A 20,824-nucleotide genomic window follows, 5' to 3' on the forward strand; every position below is an offset into this window, starting at 1 on the left:
ATCCATATATGACGCTCGTTGCGTCAAAATGTCGACCAAACGCATAGGATCGAGTGCACTGGGCCGACCCAGTTCCTCATCTGTTCATTCGGTTTTGGGAACCTTCTGGGAGGTTCCTGTCCGGTTTTTACTGGTTTTGGGAACCTTCTAGAAGGTTGTCGGTGTGAGGACGACACCTATGGGATCACAATAATCCCTACTACGGTTGCGGGGCGCGGGGTCATGAGAAGAGCGGATCAAACAGATAGCACACGGGTTCTTTATCCAGGTTCGGGCCGCGAGGATGCGTAAAACCCTACTCCTACTTTGGTGGTTTGTTTATCTGGGTTCTTGAACTAGCAATGGGGCATGAGGAGCTCCAAAAAGCCGACCCCTCCTCCTGGTCGCCTTGGGCCTCCTTTTATAGGGAAAGGGGTTGCCACAGTGGCACACAGGAGGTGGAAAGGATATAGTGATACGAGTTTATCCCTAGCATTACATGACAAGGCGCATTTAATGCGTCTTGCTTAGGTGTCCTTGCTTTATCCGGGACGGGGGAGAGCCCAGTCTCGTCCGTCGCCGCTCCCTTTCGTGTCGACACACGCCCTGGCCAGCAGTGCCCGTGGTGCCATGTAGGCAGGCAGGCAGCTGAGGTGGCGCAGTGGTGGGTCTCCACGAAGAACCGCTTGCCGCCACGCAGGTGCCTGCCCAACTGGTTGGGTCGGCAGCTGCATGCGAACGGTGGTGGAGGTTTGGATTGGCGTGGGCCCGATGGTGGCCCTACGGGTGTCCTTGGAAAGGGCCTCGCCGTAGCCCCGGCAAGGGTCTTGCCGGGGCCCCAGCAAGGGTCATGCCGTGGCGCCTGCTGTCATCCCCGGCAAGGCTCTTGCCGGGGGCCTTGTGGTCCTCCTTGGCTGGGATCCCGCCAAGGGTCGTCATCTTCTATAGTGTGTATCTGATCTTGAATGTCTTCACAAAGATCTGCATGCCACCACGGGGATGTCTCCCGAATCCTTGCCCCATGGGGGCAGTGGACTCAAGGGTGATTCGCTCCGTAGGTGTGGGGCGAGCTGCCACAGCAAGGGTCTTGCCGGGTTTGCTAAAACCGCCCCCCGACAAGGATCTTGTCGGGGGAGTCCGCTTCGTCCCCTTTGCTCTTTGTGGTCTTGGTCTTGGCATCGTTTTTCTCCTTTTGAGCTTCGGCCTTACCTTGGCTCACCTCCCTCGCCTTGCTCAGTGCGGTGGTGTCCGTGGCTCAGACTGCCCGTGCACAGTTATAGGGGTACAAAAAAGTGTACCCCTCTTTTTGTACACCGACAGGAGCCCCCGGGCCTGGGCCACACGTAAGCGCAATCGCGTCGTTGGGCTAGGCCCAAGAACGATGCGCGGGCAGGCGGGATGGTTTTTACCGCAGTAAGTCTCTTCGCGCACTGCGCTTCCCATGCCTCCCGCGCCTGGCTCGGCGTGGGCAGGCGGGCGTGACGTGGGCGGCATGCGTGGGGCTGAGCTCTGCGTGCATGCGTCACGTCGTAGTTAATGTGAAAGGAGGCGGCCCGCGTTTTCCCCCATAAGAAGGAATAACCGTGGGCGCGCTGCTCAAGTTTTCCTCTTCTCTCGTACCTTTTCCAATCTCAAAGCCGCCGTTTCCTCTCTTCCTTCCCTCCTAAGCTTTCGCCACCGCCCGCCGTTGCTGTTTCGCCACCCCTCTTCCTCAATCCTCTAGACTTCTTGGCCGCCATGGCGCTCAAATCCGCCAAGGGCAAAGGGGTGGCTAAGAGCTCCGGGACCGTGGAGCCGCCGGAGAGTGCGCTGTCGGGGGACCGAACGAAGTCCGCCTTCTTCATCCCCTCGTCAATTGGTGTTCATGAGCTCCGGGCCTCCTTGAAGCCCTTATGGGGAGTGAAGACGGGGGGAGAGAATTCGGTGCATCCGGCGACGCGCGTCATTCCTGCCGCTTGCGCCGATCCTGCTCCAAATCGGTATCCCTTTTTTGTTGATTATCTTTCTTGCGGGTTATGCCCCCCTTTTTCCAATTTTTTCTGTGACATCATGCACACCTTCGGCTTTCGTCTCTTGGATTTCACTCCAAATGCGGTGGCGTGCCTGGCTCTCTTCGCGCATCTTTGCGAAGGCTTTGCCGGAGTACAGCCCAATACGGCACTTTTCCGCCATTATTTCTCCCCTCGAATCCAGCCTGGAGGCGCCGTCTCTGGATGCGTCGCCTGGATCTCAAGATCCAAGGGGGCGTACCCGGACGGTGCCATGAAGGAGAGGTGGGATGAATGGCATGGCCGGTGGTGCTGGATTGAAGAGGAAGACCCGCCGAAATTCTGCAAGGTCCGTCGAGTGTCGCCGGTCCGCAGCAGCGATTGGGGTGATGTCAATGCTGCCGACGAGAGGCTTACTGTCGCCACCACCAGGATCCTCCGGCTGACCCGGGCTGGGCTCACCCTGGAGATGATCGGGGCGGACTTCATTCGCCGCCAGATCGCCCCGTTGCATAATAAGGGGAGGCCAGCCTGGCTTTTTACGAACCCGGCTGACATTATGCGGCTCCGCCCTGGCCTCGATCACAACTTCATGGTGATGGCGCATGCCCACTTCTGTCAGCGGCTTTTCCAGCTTGGTGTGGGTTGCGACGGCGAGGTTGAACGGACCGGCAAGGCTGCGAGGGCTGCCGCAAAGGTCGGCAAGGCCGTCAAGGGGTCGTTCTTCCAGTTGCCAGCGGGGGTGGTCCCGCTGTGCAATAACTCACGCCGGTCCTAAATCATTGCTATGATGCCGGACTGCAACGCGCACGGCCCTGTCCCGAGCTGGAAGGAGCCGACGGACGTAGATGTGCAACAATTCTTCGACTCCTTGACCGAGGTATACGTCAATGCTGACGCCGAGCGGCGGCTTGTCATGGACACCACCCAGGCGGAGCTGGACTACATCGCCACCAGGGCGAGGGAGGCACAACTTGCCACAGAGGCCGGCAGCGCCGGGGGCGTGGAGGACAAGGCCGCGACGGCTGTGGAGGAGGAGCAGTTCACCCTGTGGGCGGCGGCCACCGGGGAGGTCAGCAGCGCCGATGCTGGAGCTTCGCTTGTCGAGGACGCGGCTGATGAGTTGTCGTCAGAGGAGGACGTGGCGGCGGGCTCGACGCCAACCAGGGGAAGAGGGGTGAGTCCTGTGGCGAGCTGGCTCCGGCGAGCCGGTCTGGCCCGGTAGGGCTACGCGGCCTCAATTGACCCTGGAGGGGTCCGGGCGCCACACGAGGACCACGACAGCGAAGGGGCTGACGAAGGCCACTGAGAAGAAGAAGGCGACGACCCCTTCCTCATTCGGGCGCGCACAAACGCCGCCGCCTTCTTTGTCTCCTCCGGCAGGCGTCGACTCGGATGATGATGTGGAGCTCCCTTTTGACCTTGGGCCTCTCAGCCGGGAGAGGAAAACGAAACTGGTGGAAGAGGAGGAGACGGATGATGAGTAAGTACTCCGTTCCTTACTGTCATTTCCACTTCCCCGACTCGAGTTGCTTGTCTTGATCCATTTTTGCTTTTGCAGGGAGATAGAGACATTGGCCCAGAGGGCGAAGAGGGCGAGGACCTTGGAGAGCAGTCAGTCCCCGGCTGGGGCTCCAGAGACACCACTGGTGGTGCTGAGCAGCCCGGACAGCAGCCCCCGGCGCAGCCCCCAGCGTAAGTTCGTCACCCTCTTCTTACTCGACATGTGGTAGGCGCTCGATGCCATGATGCTGACCTGGCCGGGTTTGTAGGAGGGGAGCGGCAGCAGGAGGAGCCATAGAGGGCTACTCTTAACACACCACCCCCATCGACTACACCGCCGCGGGGGGCGTCCCCGGCAAGGGCACCGGGCACGGAGCCCACACCCATGGAGGAAGAGGGGAACTTGGGCACTCGTGACTCTGCCACGGCGCCAGATGCTGGCGGAGAGGGGTCTTCTGCTTCACAGCCTGGCACTGGTGAGTCGCCTGTCCTTCGTCTCTGTTTCTCCTTTATTCTTTTCTTGGCTTCATTGCTCCCATTGCTGCCCAGGCCCTCCTTCAACAGACTTGGAGGACGTGGACACTGTTGTTGGAGACATTGCTGAGGAGGCCGCGACGGAGGCCAGCAGGATTGCCGCCGAGGAGGCCGCCAAAAATGCTGACGAGGCCGCCGCTGACGAAGCCGCTAAGGGTGCCGCCGAGGACGCCGCTGCGGGGGCCGCCAAGGCGTCTGGCGAGGCTTCTACCGATGGCGCCAGCAGTGGGCCTATCGGCGTGGCCAGCAAGGCCTCCGCCGGGGAGGAGGTGGCGGGTGACCAGCCTCCCTCCTCCTCAACCTCGGGCCCCGATAGATATCTGAAGGTGGGCGACGATCTTTTCGTCCATCTTCCGAGGGCGTCAAGTCGAGCGCCCGCCAAAGGGGAAGCCTTTGATGGCGAGGTGCTTGCCGCCGCCAGGCTTGAGGTGGTTGATGAGCCGGGCGTTGGCGGCGACGGTTCTCCAGAAGAGCAGCTTTTCCGCGCCATGGGGGCCGACTTCCGGAAGCTCCAAGTGCTCTACTGTGCCCGCCTGGACAAGGTCAAGTCCAGGATGGTAGCGGTGGACAACGCGGAGGTGGACTTCAAGGCGCGCGTCGCTGAGACGCAGACCTGGTTCCACCAGACTCGGGAGGAGCAGAGGGCCTTTCAGGAGGAATTGGCCAAGCGCGATGTGGAGCTCACCATGAAAATGGCCGACATCAAGAAGGCCCAGGAAGAGGCGACGAACCTGGCTGCCGCGGCCGAAGCCGCCCGGAACCAGCATAAAGCCGCCTTGGATTCCCAGGAAGAGGACCTCTCCGCGCGTGGAGCGAAGCTTATCGCAACGCTTCGTGGCAAGGATGAGGAGCTCAAGGCCCTTGTCGTGCGACGGACCCGCGAGCTGGAGCAGAGGCACAAGGAGGCACTCAATGCCCAAGCTCTAGCCCACGCTGGCAAGGTGAAGGAGCTGGAAGCAGGGCAGGATGAACTGAAGGAGCAGGCCCTCAAGCTGCCCGGCGAGAAGAACACGCTCAACCGCGCCTTGGTAGAGGCGCAAGGAGCAGTCATCAGCAGGACTGGGGAGCTCTCCGACGCGCAGAACTCCATCAGAGACCTCAAGCTGAAGCTGGAGGGACTCGAGAAGATGCTGTCGGAGAGCAGGGCTCGGGAGGAGACCTTGACCAGGAGCCTCGAGGAGGAGAAGCAGATGCGGGCAAACGAGGCCGCCTCCCACCAGGAATATGTGGTGGGCGAGAACAGGTGGATCAGCCATCTGGAGGTCGTCGCCGGCAGGGTCACCTTGTAATTGGCCACCATGGGGATGCCAAATGTGAGGTACGCCCCCGAGCGCAGCGGGACCGTCAACGCCAAGCTGACCCAGTTCTTCGAGGGCGTCCTTAGAGCCTTGGCCCGTCTTCACTCCAACAGGACGGCCATGCTGGCCGAGGAGGCCTGGCGACTTTGCCGGAGGGTCGTGACCAAGGTCCTCACCAAGGTGGCGCACTGGAATCCCGACCTTCACTTCGCGGCCTCGATGAAGAGCTTGCCGGATGGTGTTGACTTCACGGTGCTCAAGGAGCGCATCAAGCCCATCACCAATGGCATCGACGAAATCAAGAGGGTAGAAGGCCAGCGTCGGGATTAAGCATCCCGTTCCTCTTCGCCGCTGCGGGTTCCCGACCAAGACAAATTTTATCTTTAGTTAGAATCGCAGCTATGTCGTGATGTAATATAACTTTGAAGTATTCTTAATTTTCATGCATGTTATTTCCCCATTCAATTCCTCTTTGTATGCGTGCCCCACGTCAATTGGGTAGGCTTGCCGGCACGGAAGCCCCTAGCGGTGTTTTGGGGACGAATCCCCATGGCCTGCTGGGTACGCGTGCTGCTGGACGAGCCACCTTTCCGTTCCAAATGCGGCCGCTCGAACTGTCAAGCTTGACTCGAGTCAGAATCGAGGGCGTTGTCGATCGCGGAAGGTTACTCTGCCATTCTCGACGCAGCCGCTTGAGCTGTTGAGCAGACTCGAAACAGGGCAAGGGCGTTGCCGATCGTGGGAGATCCCCCTGGCGAGCAGGTTTCTCATACAAAGGCATGACATCTCCGGGGGGGAATAACCTCAAATAAGAAGGATAGCACAAATAAGGGTTCGGTGCAACTTAGCTTCTGTTGGCGATCGCTCGAGTGTCGATCTTCTCGCCTCCTTTCTTCTTCAAGGTCACAAAGATGAAGGAGCGCTGGGCTAACTGCCAAAGCCGATTCTCACAACTGCGCCCCCTACCTGGCGCGCCAAAGATGTCAGTGTGAGGACAACACCTATGGGATCACAAGAATCCCTACTACGGTTGCGGGGCGCGGGGTCGTGAGAAGAGCGGATCAAACAGATAGCACACGGGTTCTTTATCCAGGTTCGGGCCGCGAGGATGCGTAAAACCCTACTACTGCTTTGGTGGTTTGTTTATCTGTGTTCTTGAACTAGCAATGGGGCATGAGGAGCTCCAAAAAGCCGACCCCTCCTCCTGGTCGCCTTGGGCCTCCTTTTATAGGGAAACGGGTTGCCACAGTGGCACACAGGAGGTGGAAAGGGTACAGTGATACGAGTTTATCCCTCGCGTTACATGACAAGGCGCATTTAATGCGTCTTGCTTAGGTGTCCTTGCTTTATCGGGGACGGGGGAGAGCCCAGTCTCGTCCGTCGCCGCTCCCTTTCGTGTCGACACGTGCCCTGGCCAGCGGTGCCCGTGGTGCCATGTAGGCAGGCGGGCAGCTGAGGTGGCACAGCGGTGGGTCTCCACGAAGATCCGCTTGCCGCCACGCAGGTGCCTGCCCAACTGGTTGGGTCGGCAGCTGCATGCGAACGGTGGTGGAGGTTTGGATTGGCGTGGGCCCGATGGTGGCCCTAAGGGTGTCCTTGGCAAGGGCCTCGCTGTAGCCCCGACAAGGGTCTTGCCGTGGCGCCTGCTGTCATCCCCGGCAAGGCTCTTGCCGGGGGCCTTGTGGTCCTCCTTGGCTGGGATCCCGCCAAGGGTCGTCATCTTCTATAGTGTGTATCTGATCTTGAATGTCTTCACAAAGATCTGCATGCCACCACGGGGATGTCTCCTGAATCCTTGCCCCATGGGGGCAGTGGACTCAAGGGTGATTCGCTCCGTACGTGTGGGGCGAGCTGCCACGACAAGGGTCTTGCCGGGTTTGCTAAAACCGCCCCCCGGCAAGGATCTTGCCGGGGGAGTCCGCTTCGTCCCCTTTGCTCTTTGTGGTCTTGGTCTTGGCGTCGTTCTGCTCCTTTCGAGCTTCGGCCTTACCTTGCTCACCTCCCTCGCCTTGCTCAGTGCGGTGGTGTCCGTGGCTCAGACTGTCCGTGCACAGTTATAGGGGTACAAAAAGTGTACCCCTCTTTTTGTACACCGACAAAGGTTCTCTGAACCGTTTATTCCCGTTTTTCTGTTTCTTATTCTGATATTTTTTTCTCATTTTCTTTTTCTTATTTTCTGTTTCTTTTTGAAAATTATATATTTCAAAAAATTGTTTTTTCAAAAAACTTGGATTTTTCAAAATATGTGCTTTTCGAAAATGTTCAATGTTTTCTATTTTTGTTTGCATTTCGAAAGAAAGATTACATATTCAAAATTTCTTCGCTTTTTTGAAAAAAACTGTTCATGTCTTTCATTTATTTGTTCTGAATTTTAATAAAATTCCATTTTTTTAAAAAAAATCCAAAAATTATGAAATGTTTGCATTTCAATTTATGTCGTGAATTTCCAAAATGGATTTTTTTTTCAAAATTTTGTCCAAAAAAAAATGTTTGGAAATTTGCAATAAATGTTCTTGTTCTAAAAAAACTTTTTGGGTTTTCAAATAATGTTTAATATCCCCTAACTATTTTGTGTTTGAAAAACCGGTTCGGGATTTCAAAATTTGTTCACATTTTCGATTTTTTGTGTTTTTAGAAAAAATGTTCAGAGTTTAAAAAGTAATCAAAACTTAAAAAAATTTCTCATTTCTCAGAAAATATTTTGCGCTTTTGAAAAATTGTTCAGAATTTTATAAAATGTTACTATTATTAAATTTTGTTCTCGAAGTTCAGAACTTGTTCGCATTGTAGAAAATATTCTGGATTTTTCAGAAATTATTTTTGTAAAAAATACACGCTTTCCTCAGAAAATTTGAATTTTAGAGTTTGTTCAAGTTGTTGAAACAATTGTCAGATTTTTAAAGATTACTTGCCTGTCAGAAAATTCAAGGAAAAGACAAAAAAAACCTGATTCTGCGTTTCACTTTGTTGTTAAACTTTCAAAAAATATGGACTGACTATTCTGGGAGAAGCTGGGGAAGTGGGCGATTCTAGGAGAATCGCCCAAAAGAACTGGTCCTTAAACTTACCTAGAATCGCCAAAACAACTGGTCCTTAAACTTATGCACTGCTCCTTAGTCATGAACGCTTCTTAGGTCGAGTGGTTTAGCTACTCTGCGTGCCTTAGTCGGGCGTCTCTGCTAGCTTCGGGTGGCTATTTGACGCAAAATGCGTCAAATAGCAGCACCCTCGTTTTTCTTTATTTGAGGGGTAATAGGAGGTTCCTCGTGCCAGGCCCTTTTATGGCCGGGCCAGCTCATATGGCCATGTCAGGGCCCACTATGCTAAAGCATTTTGAGCCCATGAGCAGCCAGGCCCATCCGTTTCCGTCTGAATCCCCGTGTGCCACGACCGTACTACTCGCGAGGCGGCGCATGGCGAGGCGGCGACCGCCGGCGAGAGAGACGAGGGATCCCGACGTCGCCCGGTCGGGAGGCGCGACTCCTCCTCCTATGCCTCGCGCTCACCGGCGGCACCGCTGCCCTCGACCCTGGCCTTCCCTCCCCCAGTAAGCGCGCACCATTCCGAAGCGTCTACCTACTTCGATTTGGTTTGGTTATTATTAAAGCATCTATGTGGATCCCGGTTCGATTATCTGAAGAAAAAGCTGGCTTCCAGGTTTCGATTTGAAGGGCATTTCGTCTGGGATCTCTTCCTGGTGTTTTCGAGATGGGCAATCAGTTCCTTCAATCAATTCCTTCAAGAAACACATGCACCACACTGGGCACAGGCCATGTCATACATCTTTTGGGATAGGGGTGATGACAAGCATTGGAACCCAGCGCGGTCGCCCGTAGCGTGGATACTTTCTCTTTTAGAAGTTTTTATTGATTTTAGGCTTGGCCCTGGTTGTTTCTTCCTCAGTTTGTCCCATCCCACTTAGAGGCTGCATCAATGTTTAAGATCATTGGCATATCTTCCTTGTTTAGGAATCAGTTATATACCTTTTTTTTCTTTGTAGAAATCAACCGCTCATCTCATTATTTTTGTTGGTACATTATCGTGTGGATAGATGTTGGTTTGATGCCTAAAAAGAGCAGATGTGGTGATGCAATTGGGGCTAGGGTGAGTGTCTATTGCGGCATTAAGATAGCATGCAATCATGGCTACAACTACTGGTTTTTGTCTTTTGTGAAGTTATCTTGTACATCGGTGCAATTAGTGCTCATGCATACATCATGTAGGATTGCGTGCTCGCAACATTGCCTGCCATGCGCCAGGTACCACCACAAGATCAAATTCACCGGCATGAATTAACCCATTGATTATATGATATATCCTCACGACACCTCTGCACAGGAAGACTCCTTGTAGTAGAATTCTTGGTATGCATGACAGCATATGCTATAAATCAGTGAAACTGTTGCATGTTATAAGTAATGAAGCTGGCCAAGAAATTGCCTTATTTAGGCTGCGTTCGGTTTCTCTCCACTCCTTTAACTCCGCTCCCGGAGCGGACCACACTTTAGCCTAATTTGCCGGAGCTGCCAAAACTCAGCTCCCCCAACTCCGCGGAGTGGGGAAGTTCCGAACAGGGCCTTACTCTCCAGACTTTTTCCTGAGGAATCATCTTAAAGCAGCACATCACCATTTGGTTTGTTTTGACATTTGAAAGTTGAGACTTGAGACCCTTTAGGACTTGGAAGTTCTAATGGTTGCAACTGAAGTATTGATATGTTTGCTAATTAATAAGTGAATGGCCTGCTTGCTTTGTTTCTTTCATATTAACACTAGGTACTGAATGAAGAAAAAAAATATTACTGTGGGCGAGAGCTAGGGAGAACATGTATGTGTCCTATATGCGCCTTAGGTAAATTGGACAACAAAATTCGAAACAGAAGAGAAGTAAATAGAACAATTAGGTTTTCATGCATCTGTTCAATATGTTTGTCTTTTTTTGAACTTGTTTCTGCATTGACTATTCGAAATGCAGGTTGGGTAACATCAAAGGGTGTGCCAAAAGCAAGCATGGTGATAGAGAACAGATAACCTTCTTAGACCATGTACAATCTTAGAGAGGTGCTTAGTAAAATAAACCGTGTTTTTCTTAAGCACCAGTGCTTATGTCTGTGACAGGGGTAATTAAGCATCTGCTCTCTACAGATAAGCACCGGCTTGCATTGTACATGGTCTTGCATGTTCTTTACATTGGAAACTGAAGAAGCACAAGAGGACAAAATAATGACGATGTTAACTTTTATTTCTCAAGTAAGTATATCTTGTTCAACCTCCCTGTCCAAATACAGGTCACTTTTTGAATAAAAAATTAGATGGACTATACTCCTTAAGTCTTGTCCTTTTCTGACATCGTCTGGTATATAGTGTGTATCTTTTGGCTTTGGTGAAGGTCTCACGCCAAAAGAAGGTATTAGATCCATATATGGTTAGATCTACCACAAACATCGGCAGACTTCGTTTCCGCCCCATAGGGTCTCACTGACCTGATGGAAAATCTTTCAGTTTTAGTTCTTGATCAGGATCCGGTTTCCCTGTGGACCATCTCCAATACGCTTGCTAGATTCAACTTCAAAGGTGCGCACTTCAATTCCCAAGCATCTCCATTTCAAATTTTCCCTTTCCTGTCCAAAAAGGAAGTTGTGTTTCGAGGGAGAATGAAAGATAGTAGGTACAAGATTTTGCATATTCATGGGGCTACTATAAAAGGCACAATTTGATGCCTGTTGGTGTCTTCTATCCACACAGGCACATCTGATCGGATTTCAGATATTTCATATTTCTGCTGTTTGGTGGAAAGTTTGGGTGTACGCTGTTTGGCTGGAAGTTTGGGTGTACGGCTGTTTGGCGGGAATTTTGGGTGTACGGCTGCTTGGCGTGAAGTTTGGGTGTACGGTCGTCCGGTGGGAATATTTATAGGTTCTATCCATCATGATCTGGACCACCAATTAATGGTTGGATGGCTTGCGTGTGTGGATATAGAACGCTTCTCATGATGTGAAGCTTGGCGGGCTCTGGCCCCACATGGCAGTGAACCTGTCCTCGGTATCATGTATAGATTGTACAACCATCATATACGCGGAGCATTTCCGTACATATATGACATTTTTATAAACAGAAAGGAAACAGATGCAGTTCCATATAGGATATAGTGTTAGTGCGTCACCCTTCCAAAGGACATTAGATTATATAGCATATGTGTGTGTAATATATTGTGTGAACTTCACAGTTTAAACAGAGGCAGCATATTTCATAATGGGATATAGCTAGCTGCTAGTTACTGGGCCGCCCTTCCAAGTGCTAGTATTAGATTGCAGAAAGTGTTGGATTATGTGGTCAAATGAGAAAAATCACATACCAAGTAGCTATATTAGTCCTTAGAAGATACTCGCTTGTTGCAATAGTACATGCAGGTTGGGATATTAATATAACTATATTTGGACATGATAACACGGTGTTTACTCTCCAAAGTTTGTTTTGTAGTTCTTCCTTTCCATACACCGGAAGAGGCCCTAGATTCCCTTAAAAGGGGGGTTGCTAAAGATGAGGAGCTTGATTTGATAGTAGAGGAAGTTCATCCTGGCAATACAGAGTTGGGCACCTTGGTGCTGTTTTACCACATCCTGAATGAACTTGAAGTGCCTCTCATCAGTAAGCATTTGTATTGAGAGCTATATTATTTTAAGAAATTTTTCTTCCATCCCAAACTCATAAATCTAGGAGTGTTGTTTCTTGGCTGCAGCTATGTGTGCCTATGATGAGGCAGTCTCTGCACGCATGACCCTTGGAACATGCTTCAATGTGGTTAAGTCGTTGGATACTGAAACCATCAATTTTCTGAGGATGAGAGCACTGCAACACAGGTCTATTAAAAATCAAAGGTCTGAAACTGAGGATGAAGAACAAGATGCGTTGAACGCAAATGTCTATTCCGATAATCTGGGTCGGTCCACGTGGAGCAGTGAGCTCCACAAAAAGTTCTTGCAGGCTGTTGAAGTGCTTGGGGCGTGTAAGGCTATCTGCACTTGGCATAAATCAGTCATTTATTATGTTTAGAAGCTAAAAAACATGACCTTTGAGTGTTTGTTTTCTTTTTGGCATCAACAGCTGCCACGGCTGGAAAAATTCACCAGCACATGAATGCCAAGGATTTGAATTTGACCAGACAGCATGTCGCAAGCCATCTCCAGGTGGGTGATGGATTTAGTTTATCTGCAACTGTGGTATTGCCAGTACATCAATAGGCAGCATGTACGCTTTTCTTAATTTTTGTTTGTTTAATAGACGATCATAAGTAGTAGAAGCTGACAACCTATGCATTTGCATATGCTAGTTAGTTTAAACTGATTGAACATTTGGCATTTGAGCCTTATATTTTTCTTTCGTCCTATGCACTTTCCTGAACGAAGCTTTTTGTTTTTGCCACTAATTAAGATGATATTGTCATTCTGCTATAGCCTTGAAGTTCGATGGCATGGCCTTAGTTCTGTCCAGTCATTGGTTCCCACTATTACAGCTGACAATCCCCCTTCCGTGGCCATTGGCCATTGATTGCCACTGCCAACCTGATCTCCCATGCATGAATATCTGTTTAAGATGGAACCTACGACGTACTTGCCATTTCTACACACATATATTGATTAACCAACAGAATGGTTGCGGCATTGCCTAAACTAATCTAGTAGAACCAGCTAATTGCAAGAGATCTGCTCACGGTGGTCATCATTACACGATTCCCGAAGTTGCAGCTGCATGCCACCGCTTGGACATCATCTTTGTCACCATTTTGTACCCTGGCATGTTAAGTACCAGCCGCTAGTGCTGCTCGGACAAAGTCACAGTCTCCGAATCTGGCTCGGATTCGGATTTCTGATTTGGCAAGAATTTGAGGGACACGGTAACTAACACAGGGAGGCTGGCATGGATGCTGACTGACCAAAGAAATTGATGTTACGTGCAGATGAGTCCTTTTATCAACTCATGTGCTCATTAACATACAGTGATTGGGTGAAAGGGAAAAAGGTAAAAGAGAAACAAACACCTACTGGAATAGCAACAGCAACATAATAATCAATTTTTTATGATTGGTTTGATCTTAGTGTGAAAAAGAAAACATTCCCCTCTGCTATTTATTTTGTGTAAATATAGGTTCTGCAGTGTTCAATCAATTGGGTAATTTTCTGTGGCAACAGTGTCTGAGTTCACAAAATTTTAAAGAACTATGTGCACACTATTGAAGAAACAAATGGGAAGAGAACTTTATTTAATTTTTGACCTTTTAATTCACACCCCAGTAAAAGCTCACACAGTTACGGGCAAGATAACATGCTAAATACAAGGGTCAAGATCACATTTTAACAGGATAAACTTGGAAGGAAAGAATGTTTCCACCGTGATACTCTACTGTGTCCCCTTTGTTATTTCTTTATTCTCCAGAAGAAACACATGTTCATGGATGTCTTATACTTGCGTCAGTACTAAATAGTCAGTACTCTGTCTCTGCATGCCATGGAGTTTAAGTTTTGTATGGTGCTCTAGATCAGATTACAAATTTCCAAACCATGCAGCTTCAGGAGTAGATTTTGTTACAGAACCAATCACAATTGAAAAAAAAAACTTTTTGCATGTTAGCAAGTTGTCCTAATTCGTAAATAATCAGACTATCCATATTATAACCCTCTTTACCAAATCGACGGATTAATAATTGTTATCATGTTAATTGGAATTTTGTGAACAATGTACTACTTTATTGGTATTTTTTCCTTTATTCTGTTAAATTGGGGCCTTATTGACGTGACTTTGGTCAGCTGATGCTAGCAGTAGGGTTTTGGCTTCTTTTTGTCCTTGTTGCTAGTGTTTGTTCGTACTCTTCGTGCTTTCTTGGCACTCTCCTTCTAATACAAAGCGAAACACATCTGGGCTTGTTTATGAGAGAGAAAAGCGTGCATACTCTACAAGTTGCAAGTTCGTCTATTTCAGCGTTGTTATGATAAAGCGCTAAAATTTCTGCATTCCCTCACTTTCTATATTGTGATGTATGATCCCTGTCTTGACTGTTCTGTTCTGTATTTTGATGTAGAAACACCGGCTGCGGGCGCAGAGGTTATCTCAAGGTTATCAACATTATGCCAGCATGAAAGAATTATCTGAGATGATTTCATCGTCATACAAGTTAGCCAGTGCTAAACCCAATAATTATCTGGCAACAACCCAGACGCAGTCCACACATGGGGTTGCCTCTTCTATCTGGGACAAGTACCCTGGGATCGTGTGGCCAAATGTGGAGGGAAGTTCAGCTGCCTCTGCTATGTGGTACAATTACCCCGGAAAGCCGTGGGGACAAGTGGGGGAGAGTTCGGCCAGAGCAGAAGTTTCCCAGATTAATGCAGGCCCACCTTCTGTTCTGATACATGGTACCAAGTCCATTTGGGACCGGTACGAGGAGAGCCTGCAGTACTATAATGGGAGCCCGGCAAATAAACGTGAGGTGCTGCCTGTGAAGAGCAAAACACTTGATGTATATGGACGCAAGATTTTCATCAACCTGGAGAGAGAGGAGACCAGTCGTACTGAAGCAGCAGGCAAGATTGTCATCGGCCTGGAGAGCGATGACATGCACGAAGGCACCATGGACAACGTGCATGCTGCAGTTACTCCGCAGAAAGATACCATGGAGAAGGTGTGTGCCGCAGTTACTCCGCAGAAAGATGCCATGGACGAGGTGCACGCCGCAGCTATTCCGCATGGAGTGAATGAGGTGCCTGCTGCAGCCATGGGCGCTGGTGATCTGATGGACCTTGGGAGTGAAGCCCTGCTTGACGGTATGGACAACTACCACCCCAGTGCAGAGAATGCGCAGTCTGAGCCTTTCAGTGACTCGGAATGGGATGAGTTGGAGAAATTCTGGATGAACCGGATGGAAGGACAGGGCCAGGAGCAGCAAGGCCTCGTACCACTGGATCTGCTCCTGGTAGACGGCATTGCGCCAGAGATGAACTGCTCCAGGAAGACGAAGCCTGGAACCAGGCGCTTCAGCCGGCGAACGTCGTCAACAACGCACCCATAGCTGAGGAACCCGCCACTGGAGACGCCCCGGTGTACGATCTTGCAAACCAGTCCGGCGTCGTCGCCGACAACGTGTTCTGGGTCTGGAGCCCCCAGTTTGCGGGCGATGACTACGGCATGCTGTTCTAGGGCCGCCAGAAGAGGGGCAACTAAAGAACTGCTTTTATCTTATAATATAATAATCTAAGACTGGTGAACAGTATTATAAGTAATAAGGGTTCTTGTGGCATTGGTTAAACCCATTCATTAATCGGTTTCCAGACTTCTAGGAGTACATATTATCTTCCTCTCTAATGCATTATGACCTTATTAGTCCGTATATGTGTGTCAGTTCTATATCTTTTTTTTGAGTAAAGTGTGTCAGTTCTATCTAGCCTAGGGTTTTTGTTCTTCGAATAAAGGAGCACCAGGCTCCCAAGTTCCTCACAACACTTTGGTTTTCAGGATTCTTTTTGCCAGGCTTCTTTGGTTTAATCCAATTTCGCAAGATTTTTTTGGGAGGATTTGAGTCCTTAGGAAAAAAAAGTGTAGTTTGTTTGATTTCCGTCGTGTGATTTGAATTCATAGAAAATTTCAGTGAGGATTTATTTGCATCTATTTGGAGGAAAATGTTCATTAACAGGTATAGTTCTGTTTTCCTAGGTTTTCAAACGCTCATTGGTACTGAAGTTTTTACATCTTGTAAGATGTATTGGAATCAATATGGTTTTCTTATTTGTTGGTTTTGATTTACATGTCAAAATTATTTTAGGATTTTTTCCCTGAATGATACACTAGGCTTTTTGGATTCAACCGAATTTAGTAGGATTTTTTTGGGAGGTTTTGAATCTTTATAAGAAAAAGTCATGTCTAATTTGTTTGATTTGCATTGCAGGTTGAATTCATAGAAAATTTTCACAAGGATTTCTTTGCACTCTATTTTGGAGGAAAAATTTGATCCACTGGCACAATGCTTCTATTTCTTCCTGTGGTTTTCACACACCAATTGGTAGTGACCTTTTTTGATCCTATTTATTAAACGAGATAAATACACTTGTGGTCACTAAAGTTGAGGTCAAAACACAATACGGTCAATGAACTTCAAAATACGCTTAATACGGTTATTGAATACGAGTTGTGATGATTATACGGTCACTGGCCGATCGTAGACTTCTGTATTTTGTCTGGTTGACCGGTCAACAGGTTTCTGTGGCAATCTTTGACTGGTTATGCTCTCTCTACCACGTGGGTCCCACATGTCAGTCAGGAAGAAGAAATAAATAAAGCAAAAAATAATAAACCAACTCGGCTTAAAAATAAATAATGCCCATTTTTAAGCCGGATTTGCGTCGGCGCGGACACGCGACGGACGCACGCACGCCTACTCCTCTCCTCGGGCCCGCGGGTCGGTGGCAGCAAGCACCATTTCCCCTCATTTCCCCCAAAACCCTCCCGCCCGCGCGTGCTCTCGCCCCGCACCCGCCATGGACGACGACCTCAACCTCGACGCCGCCGCTGGCCTCGCCTCCCTCGCCTGGTCCGGCATGAAGACCGCCCCTCCGGCAAAGGCAAGCCCCATGCCCCGCGCAAAACGGCCGCCGCGGCCAAGCCAAAGAAGGCGTTGACGCCCGAACAGCGGGTGGCGGAGTCGCCCAAGTGGAAGAGCCGGAGGCATGCCGCGGACGCGAGGGGTGAAGCCGTCGCGGGTACCGCCGTCACCGCGCAGCAAGAGGTCACCAACGCCGCGTCGCGGCGGCAACGAGGGAGGCGCTCTACATGCTAGGGTTAGACCCTAGCCAGCACGGCCTCGTAAACACCGCCGTGGCCAGCACCGGCTCATCCGTGTTCCCTCGGATGGTGCTGCCCGACTCGCCCCGCGCGTCGGCTTGCACCCCGATACTCGGCTTCCACGTGTACCCGCAGGCCTCGCGCCTCGCCGGGGAGTGCTCGCCCGACGTGAGCGTGGTGGCGCCTTCCACGCCCGCGCCTGCGCCCATTGACCTCAACGCCACACCGGTAGCCGGTAGCTCGTCATCCGGAGGCACGAGGAAACGCGCGCAGCAGATGCCGGCCGACGTGATACCGGACGCCCGCAACCTGTTCGACGAAATGCCGGCCGCCGGCAACGAGGACTACATGCAGAATCTCATCTTCGAGGGCGGTGCGCCGGCGCTGGCTATGACCCCGAGGAGACACAAAGCCAGGACGGCCGTGGGGCGTTCACGCCGGGCGCTGGCTATGATCAGTCGGCCTTGATGCGTGAGCAGGTCTGCATGGACCTGGACGACTTCCCACTCGACCACGAGTTTCCGGACGACTACGGGCAAGAGGAAGAAGACGAGTGCGATATCGAAGTGGAGCCTTTGTTTGAGGACGAGCTCGCCAACCAAGCCGCCCGGCCGAAGCCAAAGCACAAGAGCAAGCGTACGAAGGCATACACGGCGGTCGAGGACAAGCTTCTTTGCGAGTGTTGGAGGGACGTTGGACAAGACCCCAAGACCGGCGCCGAACAAAGCATTCAACTTTTTGGATTCATGTCCACCGGGAGTTTCATGAGCGCAGAAATTTCCTCCTTACCAAATTGTGAGCACGCGTGGGTGGGTGTCCATTTCGAAGCGATGGAGAGTGATCCAACAAGAGTGCAACAAGTTTTGTGCCACTCTTGAGAGAGAGCATCAAGGCCCGCCCCGTGAGCGGCATCGACATGCAAGACATGGTATGGTAGCAAGCCGCCCTCTTTTGTGTCATCAAGTTCATGCTTGCGTGTTCATTTGCATCCCATTTGTGCCAACATGCTTGCATGAAAACATTTGTAGGCATTTAAATCTTTGGAGGCATTCAAGGTCTAACACAATGGCAAGTGCTTCAACCTCTCTCATTGCTATAGGGTTATTAAAGATGAGGAGAAGTTCAAGGCGCAATATGTCGCCCTCAAGTCGCGCGGGGGAAAGGAAGCCATGGAGGAGGTTGGGGACGGCGAGCTGGCTCGGCCGCGGGGGAAGACCAACTCCAAGAAGGAGGACAAGCGGGATGCGGCATCGAATGCCTTGATCACAAGCGTGGAGGGCAAGATGAACAAGAAGGACTCAAGAGAGGAGGAGCGCCGGCGTTTCAAAGAGGAGCAAATGAACGCCTTCATGGAGATCCAAAGGAGGAGGCTAGAGATAGATGCGGAGAAGCAAGCCAAGATACTTGAGTTGGAGGCGGAGAAGCAAGCGAAGATGCTCGAGATCGAGGCCGCCAACGCCAAGACCAAGGCCAAAGAAGTGGCTCTCGCAAGCATGATGACCGGGATGGAGATCATGAAGGTGGATCTCAACACCGTGTCGCCAAGGAAGAGGCCATGGTTCGAGAAAATGCAGGCCAACATGCTCAAGTTCATCGACGAGTGATCTCGTGGCCGCAATTGTATGCCGGCTTGTGCGCTGGCATGACCACGGGGCCGTGATGGCATGGTCGAACTCAAGTCGCACCCCTTTTTGTGTGTTGGCAAGTGTGCCGGCCGCTGGCGAGTGTGCCAGCATGAGCTATATGCCGGCGCTGGCATGGTGCCGGCATGAGACATGGCCACTGGCATGATCTATGGCCGCGGGCCTTTTTTAAAATTTGAGTGCGGACATGAAAATGGGTCAGCGTGTTGGGCGCACTGCCGACCCAAATGCAAAACAGGGTGGACGCCGGGCGGGCGGCCGACCCAAACAGACATAAAGCGAACAAATGCGCCGTCCGTTTGGGCCGGCCCGTTGGAGTTGCTCTAATGATTTATTTCATGTGTATCACATATCTATTTATACATGATTTGCTCAGTTAGTCATTCCTTTAGAACCCTCAAGTTAAGACCCACTTATCTGTATGTAATCTTGATTCAGTTTTATTTCATTATTTCTATGATGCGTTGTTCTGCATATAAAGTTATAAACCATGGTTTATTTCATAATAATCTCCTATACCTTTGTTCTCCTTTTTTACTCACATCTCTTGACTTGTAGGTTATATCCAAAGAAGCTTGATATGCTTCCCACAATTTTCCAATTTCCCTAATGATTAGTTTTTATACATTGATTGATTTACCTTGTATTGGGTCAACATTCTGCAATATTAATCTTTGATGGGTGATTTAATTTGAATTATGCTAAGTTCATCATGTTTTTAGGAGAAATTAAATGAAGGTATCATTCACAAAATTACGATCTGGTCAATGATTCTAATATCTAAGGAAAGGACATCAGGCAATGTAATCTTCCCCTTGGGCCGGCCCTGCCGGGGTTGATTCCTTGAAAAGTGCCCGTAGCCTTGAGCTCCTCATCAGGGATCTGCAATTTGCTAACCACCTTAGGGGAGATCAAGTTCAACCCAGCCCCACCGTCAACTAGCATCTTTGTTACTTGAGGTTACAGATTGTTGGGGAAACCAACAACGACAAACACCCAACCGCAGCGGTACGGTCAAGGTGATCCTCCTCGTCAAAGATGATAGGCGTGCGGGACCATTTGAGTGGCTTTTGGGAGTTTGCAGCTGGCTCCACGACATTGATCTCACGTGCCCACTTTTTGAGCTGGCGGTGAGAGAAGTGCAAAGATGCGCCCCCATCAATACACATGGCTTCATTCTCCTTTTGGAACTCTTGCTTGCTAGTTTCTTCCTCATCCTCTTCATCACTCCCATCGTCTCCTTTGTTCTCACGACCTCTAGCAGGTTTTTCCTTTTGCCGCGGGGTCTTGGCGCAGCGGCCTCCTCTACTACCACAACCCTTCCCGCTAGCACCTTCTTGACCTCTCTCCCTATCACGCTTCTCGTACTCGGCTTTTTCTTTCTTGACAAGCTGCTCAACTTGGTGGCACTCTTGAGATCATGACCTTTGGTCGCTGGATTTTACAGTATGGCCCGTCGGAACTCCCGGCTTTTTCGGTTGCCACGGCCTCCCGGCAATCAGCGCACATGGTAGCTCCCTTGCCGGGGACCTTGGTTTTGGCCTTCTTACCGGTACTAAGATCACCAGAGCTCTCAACGGCCAACACTGTCTTCTCCTTGCGTTTCCTATTATGCCTCCAGTTCCTCCTCTTCGGGTTAGTGGCTTCGTCGTCTTCATCTGAATTGATTTCGACGCCAGTGTCTTCCCCGGGGAGTCGTCTTCCTTCTTCAGCCCGAGTTCACTTGTCCGCCAAGGTATATAGCTCGTTGACTGTAGCGCCCAAGATGCGATTCTATCCCAATCACGTGATGAACTCATGATTGGGGCACAATCGCGAGCGCGTAGGAAGGTGGATATCATTACAACATACCATGTACTGAATAGACGAGAATACACGATAAAGGCTTACACTCGCCACAAGCTACAACATGAATACATGAATACATCAATAGATAGCAATCATCATACAGAAGAGCAGGATCCGACTACGGACGAAATCAAACGAAAAAGAAGAATGACACCCACCCTGCTAATCCCAGGCTCCCGACCTAGAACCTATCCCTTGATCGAAG

At 50.4% G+C, this 20,824-nt stretch overlaps 1 pseudogene; it reads left to right on the forward strand.

The window, feature by feature from the left end:
- The first annotated feature begins 10,761 nt into the window (after positions 1 to 10,761).
- On the forward strand, positions 10,762 to 15,548 carry LOC119339117 (annotated as a pseudogene).
- Positions 15,549 to 20,824: the final 5,276 nt, after the last annotated feature.

This window comes from Triticum dicoccoides, chromosome 7B (assembly GCF_002162155.2).
Source record: "Triticum dicoccoides isolate Atlit2015 ecotype Zavitan chromosome 7B, WEW_v2.0, whole genome shotgun sequence".
Lineage (NCBI taxonomy): Eukaryota > Viridiplantae > Streptophyta > Magnoliopsida > Poales > Poaceae > Triticum > Triticum dicoccoides.